Source organism: Kogia breviceps, chromosome 9 (assembly GCF_026419965.1).
Source record: "Kogia breviceps isolate mKogBre1 chromosome 9, mKogBre1 haplotype 1, whole genome shotgun sequence".
NCBI lineage: Eukaryota > Metazoa > Chordata > Mammalia > Artiodactyla > Physeteridae > Kogia > Kogia breviceps.
This window is the reverse complement of record NC_081318.1, coordinates 26,800,417-26,809,361: the sequence shown is the minus strand read 5'-3', so window position 1 is coordinate 26,809,361 and position 8,945 is coordinate 26,800,417. Positions and strand designations below refer to the sequence as shown.

The window sequence follows — 8,945 nt, the reverse complement described above, 5'->3', positions numbered from 1 at the left end:
AATGCGGAAGGAAGGACACATGAGAAGAACACGGAGCTCACCCAGACCAACTTCTTTTACCACTTGGATTGGTTGGGGTAAAATTAAAGCCCTTTACCGATCCCCTCTACCGCTCCCCCCAGCAAACATGAAAAATTTTTTCACTCAACCGTATACATCTTTACTTGATCATAAGTAAATCTAAAATTATGTCTGTAGCCTTAGAAATCAAAAATAGTTGAACATAATCGTGCATTATGTACAATAAGTGGAGGAGTCAAAGTCAAACCAGGGTTAGGGGTATCTTCTAAAACCATGCTCTTTCCACAACAGAGAGTTGCTAGTAAATAACAGCAGTGGAGGGCTTCCCTGGTGGCTCAGTGGTTAAGAATCTGCCTGCCAATGCAGGGGACATGGACTCGAGCCCTGGTCTGGGAAGATCCCACATGCCGCGGAGCAACTAAACCCGTGCGCCACAACTACTGAGCCTGCGCTCTAGACCCTGCGAGCCACAGCTACTGAAGCCCGCGTGCCTAGAGCCCGTGCTCCGCAACAAGAGAAGCCACCGCAATGAGAAGCCCGTGCACCGCAACGAAGAGTAGCCCCCGGTCGCCACAACTAGAGAAAGCCCGCGTGCAGCAACGAAGACCGAACACAGCCAAAAATAAATAAAATAAAAAATAACAGGAGTGGGAGTGCTGTGTGAGGAAAGCCCACAAACAAAGTCTAAATAAAACAAGCAGAAACCTCACCAACGGCTGACAAATATTTAAGGGCTTCCTGAATTAGATAGTGGATGATAATAAAGCTCCACTAGGGAAAATTCTGGAAATAGATATATCTCTTAGTGCATAACAGGTGTTGGGATCAAAATGTAGATGCAGGACTGTTTGTACGTCAGGGCTGTAATGGAATTCTAAATGGTGTCTTCTGGCACAGCAGTTTTATTTCAAGAGATGTTCTAATTTCCAAGCCATCATTCCAGAAGTCAGCAAATTACGAACATGAATACAGAGAAACTGCACCAGAGAGTATTGATGAAATCTTTCTCAATCCTCCCAACTACAAATCTTGAGTGTAGCTCTTGAGAAAATGTTTGCTTGTAAAACACTTAGAGATAATAGTGAGAGTTCAACTCAAAACTTGGGTGAGGTAAGTATCATTGTTCAGCATATACATGATTGCACAAGCAAAACTAATGTGTTCATAAGAACAGGATGTGTTCATAAGAACAGGATGTGTTTGTGGAGGCTGTCTAAGGCCATACATTGAAAAAATGGGGGGCAGATGTGGTCTTCCATCACTTCAAAATAGACACAACAGATCTCAGAGATGAAGAGCAAGGGTTATATGGGCAGGCCGACCCAGAGCCATGTCTTTCACCCATAGCTTACTGGTTGTAAGACCATGTGTAGTTAATTATACTACTATTTCTGAATCTTAGTTTTACTATCTTTAAAATGAAAATAAGGGAACTACCTCATTGCATTCTTTTTTAATTAAGCTGGACAATGCATTGTGCGTTATTTAGCATAGTGGCTGGCATATATTAAGAACTCATTTAATATAGATTTGATCACGTTTCAGTTGTTTCATTTTCAACCAGATAAATTTGGAAAATACAGCAATGATCATTTTGGATCAGATAACCTATCCCTATTTTCTGTCTCTGCGTGTAGAATCAGAAGGTATTTTACTCACCTTCCATGCCTCCATACTCTGATTGGGAGCATTATAGAATTGATCAAAGCCCTTTTTTTTATAATAGTCATTAAATGGATCTTGCTTGTCTTTCAGACTCACAGTCTCTATAATTTTTTCTTCTTTATGTAAATAAGTGTTTTCACTAAAATGTGTACCAGGGCTCACTTCAGCAGCACATATACTAAAATTGGAACAATACAGAGAAGAGTAGCATGACACCTGCTCAACGATGTCATACAGGAAATTCAGGAAACATTCCATATTATTATGACAAGAGTTCTGGATGCGGATGGTGGTGTTGGTTGCACAACAGTATGAATGTCTTTAATACCACTTAACTCTTCATTTAAATTGGTTAGCATTGTAAATTTCACGTTACATATATTTTACTATGATACCAAAATTAGAAGAAAATGTACTAACACCGCTTCATTAAGAGGACACTGAGCTCTTAAAATACTGGTCCCTTGTCAACAATTTTATATAGTTGAGTGGTCATAGAATAGCTAAATTCCTAGTCCACTGTTATCAGCAAAGCAGAGGCGAACACAGCATTAAAATTCTGAATATTGCAAAGACTGACCAGAGCAAGCTGGGTTTTGTTTATTTATTTATGCCCACTGCAATACATAACAATTCAGAAGCATGACCATTTGTAGAAATACCTGTTATTCACTGAATATTCCACTATTGTATTTTTATACTTCTAGAGAGACTTGTGGGACAGAAGAGAGTAATCAAAGCATAATTGTTTTTCATGTTGATGCCAAACAGCAATTTAAAATGTTCTTGTATTATTTACTTTTCTATACAGAATTGATTAGAAAGCTTTTCTGAAAACTGAAATGACTGATTTAAACAACTTGTGTATGAACGTGAAACATGAAAACAAATTTACACCAAGTGAATATTCACAAGCCCTACTGCCGTTTTCATTCCTCTGTGATCTAACATCTCATCAGGCAACAAATATGGTGATGAATGCTTTTGAAAAAAATACAGTTGTTTTCCATTTTTCTTGTAATGTGAAAATAACAACTTCTTGTTTTCAAAATCAAGTCAACCTTTCCCTGCATCCATACCCTTAAATTCCACCTTCCCTCCTGTGACAATAGGTGAAGTTTCCCTATCTACAGCTCCCTCTATAGCTAAAACTAATAGCTATTTCAGTTTCCTCACTTCTTACTATCCACTCAACGCACTTCAATTTATCAGCACCTTCATCTTGCCGTGCCCAGTGGTCACCTCTCCAACTTCACCTTTCTCAACCTGTGAGCAGCATTGGACATGTTCTTGTTTTTGACATCTACCCTCCTAATGCTTCTGCTTCTTCAGGACCCTCTCCTTCTCAGCCTTCATTGCTTGCTCCTTTTCTCCTTCCTGCTTTTAATTACTAGAGTGCCATGAGACTCAGTCCAGGGGTCCATCTCCTCTTCTATCAACACTCTTCCTTATGGTCTCACCCAGACCCTGCGTGCAAATACCATCTCTCTGCTAATGACTACTAAAGGTATATATCCAGCCCTGACCTCCCCCTGAATCCCAGGCTCATATCCAATAGCTTACTCATCATTTCCACCGGGTGTCTATTAAGTGTGTGCTCAAAGCAGCAGCCTTAATCACCCCTCCAGAGCCTGCTCCTTCCAGTGGTCTTCAACTGACTCAGTTGCTAAGTCTGAAAACCCAGAAGCCATCTTTGACTTCTCTCTCCGTCTCCCCTGCAATAAATCTATCAGCAAGTCTTGTCAGCTTATGTATATCAGAACATTTCCTAAACCAGTCACGTTTGCTGCCTCTCCTGCCACCATCCTTGTGTGTTATCATTAACTCTCACCTCAGCAGATGCAGCAGCCTCCCCGCTAGTCGGCTTGCTTCTGTGCCTGCCCTCCCACACTTCATTCTCCACGGAGCAGGCCGACAGAGCTTGTAAAAACTAAATCCAGTTATGTCACCCCTCTGCTCAGAAAGTTCCAGGGTCCAGGCATCACACTTAGAATAAAAGCCAGCTGCTTACTGCCTCCTGATCTGGCCCAGGCCACCTTTCAGATCTTATCTCCTACTATCCTGTTTTCCCATTTTTTTTACTGCTCTAAGCCAAATCGCCCTTATCATTCCCCAAACGTACCAATGTGTTTCCCACCACAGGGATATTTACTGACACGTAGTTAGTTTTGGATAAATATTTACCGAACAAATGATGGTAAGCTGGGCTGTTTCGCTTCTCCACTCTCACTCTAATTTTCTGTCAATATATACAGCTTCCTGTACCACACTTTTGTACTCACTCTGCATTACATCCAGAGAAAAAGAACACTATCAGTCTTATTTTAGGGTTACTCACTGTGAATTACTCCAAGTGTTTATTTTTTCCAGTGAGAGGCCTAATGGAAGGGATGGCTCTCTTGATTTAAGGCAGCCTGAGGCATGTCTTAAGAAGCAATTATGCAAGATGATTAAGTTCCGCTGTAAAACATTGTGGCTATAATTAGCAACACTGTATCTATGCTTAAACATTTATTAAGAGGGTAAGTTTCATTTTAAGTGTCCTTATCACTATAAAAAACTTCCTACTATCAGATTTGTTAGATTACAGCCTATCTAAAACTCAAGTTTGGGGGAGGGGAGCCGTGCTGCCTCTGTAACCTAGCAGATTACAGCCAGGGGCCAATAATATGCATTTATGCTAACATCATATCTATCTTTTCACCCTATTCATAATCTGATTAACTCTCACCACTGTTTTCCACGCCTCTCCTCTCCTCCCCTCCGTGTATCTTCCTTAAGTTGAGTAAAGCTAAAGTCCAGAAATGAGTGTTGGCTTTCTACCATCCTCTGGCAGGCCCGAGGTCTTCTTTAATCAACCCTCTTTCTTCCAAAGCTCCAAGTACATCACATCTTCATCCCACAAATAACTGAATTGTCATTTGATTTCAGGCATTATGTTGTTTCTGCTATAAAATGTGTAGCAAGAGATTGACCTGTGCCTATATTACTGTAACTCCTTCAAGTTCCTTGAAAGCAAACTGCTATATACATCTAAGTATTTTACAATCTTTAACTTATTCTAAATGTCCCCATTTCAGCTTGCTCCCTTACTCTCTATTTTCCTGTCTTATCAATTCCTACTACATTTTCATGGCATTCTGTAAGATCTCAGTAAATGATGGTGACTGGCATCTCTTTTGATGTCCCTTTGCCTACATTCTTCAAGTTTGCATCTGCCAGAGTACCTTCCACCTCAAATTCCAAAGCCAGCCGAGATTCTGATTAATGTAGGAAGACTAAGTGGCAGAGCCAGGTGTTAGAAGGCTTCAGGAGTAACAATCCCGAAGCACTCTGTTGTGAGCATCCTGTGTGAAGTGCTGAGGGAGCCTGCAAAATGAATAAGGCCAGGCATTGTCCTCAGGACCTTGTGATCTCATGGGCAGACAGATTCACCCTAAGTTATCATACTATGACCTAAGGAAAACCATGAAACGTCAAAAATCCCACGCAGTCGAGAGATCTAGCTTCCTGAAGGTGGCATGTGCCCCAGGTGGTTAAACGTGAGCAGGATTTCCACAGGCACAAGTAATTGATCATTGCAGACAGAGAGGCCGGTCCTGGGGCAGAACAGCACGAGAGGAAGAATCCCAAATGACGATGCCCCCATATTCTGTGGCCGCAAATATCAGGTGCCACCGGGCTTTCTGAAATTTCATTCCACGTGCAGACCAGATTATCTGCCAGACTGTGTTGAATGTTTGTTTGAAGATAATAATGACAGCTGAAAAACACAGACTCACTCTTGTGAGTTGCTATAGGAGGGGCATTGGCAATATCGAGACAAGGTAGCTCTTCCGCAAAGCGAATGACAGAGAAAAATCATATAAACACAGGTAAAAGACATTCTTCAAGGACAACATTGGAGCCCCAGCGAGGGCAATTCTATCTGGGTCTAGCAAATGACAACAGAAGACAGACTGAGTTTCCCAGAGTTTCCACCACAGTAACAGAGATAAGTCTTATTTGAGCAGGAGGAGAAAGCCAGCCTCTAGACAGCAAGACACAGCTACAAACACACACAGGAAAAGATGTAGGCAGGTGCTTCTTACATGTCTCTTCATAAAGCCTTTCAACCTCATGCACACAGAACATACTCTGAGATCCAGAATACGTGCAAACACTCACATCACAGCGCCAAGTAGAGGGTGAAGGATGCAGAGTAAGTTTTTGGCTCCCTCTGAGAACCACTTCCTCAGTCTCTTTGCTTTTCTTTTTACCCCACGGGCCCCAAAATTATATTTGGAGTTTTAAATATAAATAGAAGTCGTCCCTTTGAGCTCAAGTTCTTTCCCTACAGCACGCCCAAACAGCAACAGCTTCCTCTTCCTGTTTCTATACTTGCCCTATTAATTACATGTAGCAATTACAAGAGAAAGATTGTTTTAATTTAAAACAAGGAAAAGGACATAGAAAAGCAGCTGTATTCTTTAGCAGGGGACTGTGGTAAGGCCCATGGTATCTCTAAGTTGAATACACTGATGTGAGTCACAGCTCCACTGGACCAGCTCTTAAGAGCAGAATTGCCCTCTGTTGTAAGATACTGTCGCATAGTAAAGAGTGGTTCTTTTAATGGGAAGTGTTCAGTGCAGGGCCATGTGTTCAGGAGGCATCGCCTAAGAAAGGGGTCAGGTGAGGTCACACGGACTCTAGGACAAAGGTTCTTAGTCTGACCTGAGACTGGGGGTGAGATCTGTAGATGGATGGCAGAACACCTGTGAACTTTGGAAATTGTATGTGAAATTGTGGCTATTTGCATTTTTCAAGAGAGAACTTCCATTGTTCGATTTAAATTTTCAAAAGGATACATAAGCTTCAAAATTATGAAGGTCAGTGCTCCGTGGAAAGTATGTTAGTTTGCTAGGGCTGCCAAAACAAAGTGCCACAAACTGGGTGGCTTATACAACAGAAAATTAGGTTCTACCCAACTCCACTGTGACCCCACCTTAACTAACTACATCTGCAACAAATCTATTTTCAAACAAGGTCACTTTCTGAGGTCCTGGGGATTAATAATTCAGGATATGAATTTTGGGGGAACAGTTCTACACATAACAGAAAGCATAGCAGTGGAGTGTAAAGTATCTCTTCTCCCATCCCAAACATCATCTCCCAACTTCCAACCTGAGAAGAGAGATAGTATTAATAAACCTACAAGAATGTTGTAACTTCTATATCCCGACATGAATGGCATGGTATGAATACCAGTCATAATAGGGCAAATGATTTAATTCATGTAAAGCTCATAGAGCAGTACCAAGCTCATAGTATATCTTCAATAAAAACTTACCATCATTTATACACATTCACAGTCTCAGCATTTTCATTCACATCTGAACAGAGATGTTCTGGATTTCTTTGTGATTTTCTCTTCCTTTCTTACAACCGTAAATTACAGCTTTCTCAGGAGATGGGCCATCTGCTATGCTGTGTATATCACACTGTCCAAAATTCAATAGGCATTCTTAGCCGCAAGGATAACCCCTTTACAGTCACCCTGTGGGCAGTGCTGCAAACCCAGGCCCCAGACCTGATCTGCTGAAAAAAAGGTCAACAAAAGGCTTTGCACCCCTTTTCTTTCTCTCTCTTTTTCTCTCCCATGATCAGTGTCAAGTATGTATTTTGAAGTCCATTTTTCCTTGTTCCCTTTTCCTGACTCTAAGAGATCAAACTGATTCCATTTGACAACAATTCTTTTATCTATTTTTTCAGAGGACTTTTTGGCCTCTAAACACAGTTCACATTCTTTTTGTGTCTCCAAATGGACTTGTTCTTGTAACTTTCTGTGGCATTTATTATAGAATAAATATTTGTACTCTTTCCTTGAAATGTGTTTACTATTTTCAGCCTGCTACTCTTCTAGTTCACAGGTGAATTATTGACAAAACAGCTTTTCACTTCTAAACAAAATTCTTTCCCCCTATAAATTTTAATTCTTTTTATTTACATTTTCCTAGGTATGTGATATTATATCAGAAAACTCATATAAGTTCCATTAAGTAATAATAAGCATATCAGTTTAATTCCATTCAATAATTTTTGAGTTTCCATCATGTCCTGGGCACTGTGCTTGTCACCAAAAACAGAAAAAAAAAAAAAAAGTAAAACAAACAAAAAAGCAAAACTGAAGCTCCCTAGAAAGAGAGAAAGCAAAAAAAGAGAAATAATAGCTATTGGAAATTGGAAGTCATCGTGTCAACTGATGAATTAAGTGAAAAATTTTACATGTTATATCACTTAATATCAACATGTGAGAAAATAGAAAGTAAAGGACAAAAAAGACATACAAAGATTACACTTCTAGTAAAGTGGCAAAATTTAATTGCAAAACTAAAGCCCTTTCTACTTTATTGTACTGCCCTATTCATTCTACAAAGATTATTGAGAATCTACTATTAATGCCAGGCAGACTACTAGGCACTGTGAATAAAATAAGAACTAAAACACAGCCATGATCACTACACACATGACTCTTAGAGTCCAATTAATGAAACATTAATCAAATAATCAGTCAAATTCATTTAAAATTTCTATTATAAACACATGCTAAGAAGAAGAGAAATGCATACTTCTATGAGAGTCTCTAATGTTCAAATGACTTAGGTCCTAAGGGAAGTGAGAGGATGTTTTGCAGATGGAGGAATATTAAGCTAAAATATAAAGAACAAAGGATATTTTAAAAAGCCAAGGGTCACTAACCACTTCTGGGAAAATGGAGTAAACATATTTTTCCCTATTATTCATGCTAAGTACAAGTAAAATTCCTGGACATTATATACTAAACAAACATCAGAAGGCTCTGAAACGTATAGAAAAGAAGGCAGTGAGCTGGGGACCACAAGGCCCAAGGAATGACAGTAAGTTCCTTGGGTTTTCTTTCTACCTTGTACATCTTAGACTTGGAGATGAGAAGCTGATAACCCAGAAACACCAATAAGTACAGACAAAACTCCCCAGTGAAAGCCTGATCTCTAGCGCCCCCAAAAAAATGAGGAAAAGGAAAAAGTAAAAAATAGAAAAATTTTAGACAATAAGCATTCTACTCTAGGCAAATATCACAGAGGAGCTGTAACCATGCCTCCATCCATGCTGACAAAGGCTGAGAGAGGCATCTAGACTTATGCCCTCAAGAGTTTGTAACAAGTGCCCCAAACACATGCCAGGTTGTTGTCAGAAAAAATCAAATAGGGAGATAGGACTTTCATTCCCAGGTTTCAGTA

At 40.0% G+C, this 8,945-nt stretch overlaps 1 non-coding gene across 1 annotated transcript; it reads left to right on the top strand.

Annotated features, from left to right (window-relative positions):
* Positions 1–1,840: 1,840 nt before the first annotated feature.
* LOC131763140 (U6 spliceosomal RNA) lies at positions 1,841–1,950 on the top strand. Its single transcript, XR_009337538.1, has one exon. It is a non-coding gene; the product is annotated as a U6 spliceosomal RNA (small nuclear RNA).
* The last annotated feature ends 6,995 nt before the right edge of the window (positions 1,951–8,945 follow it).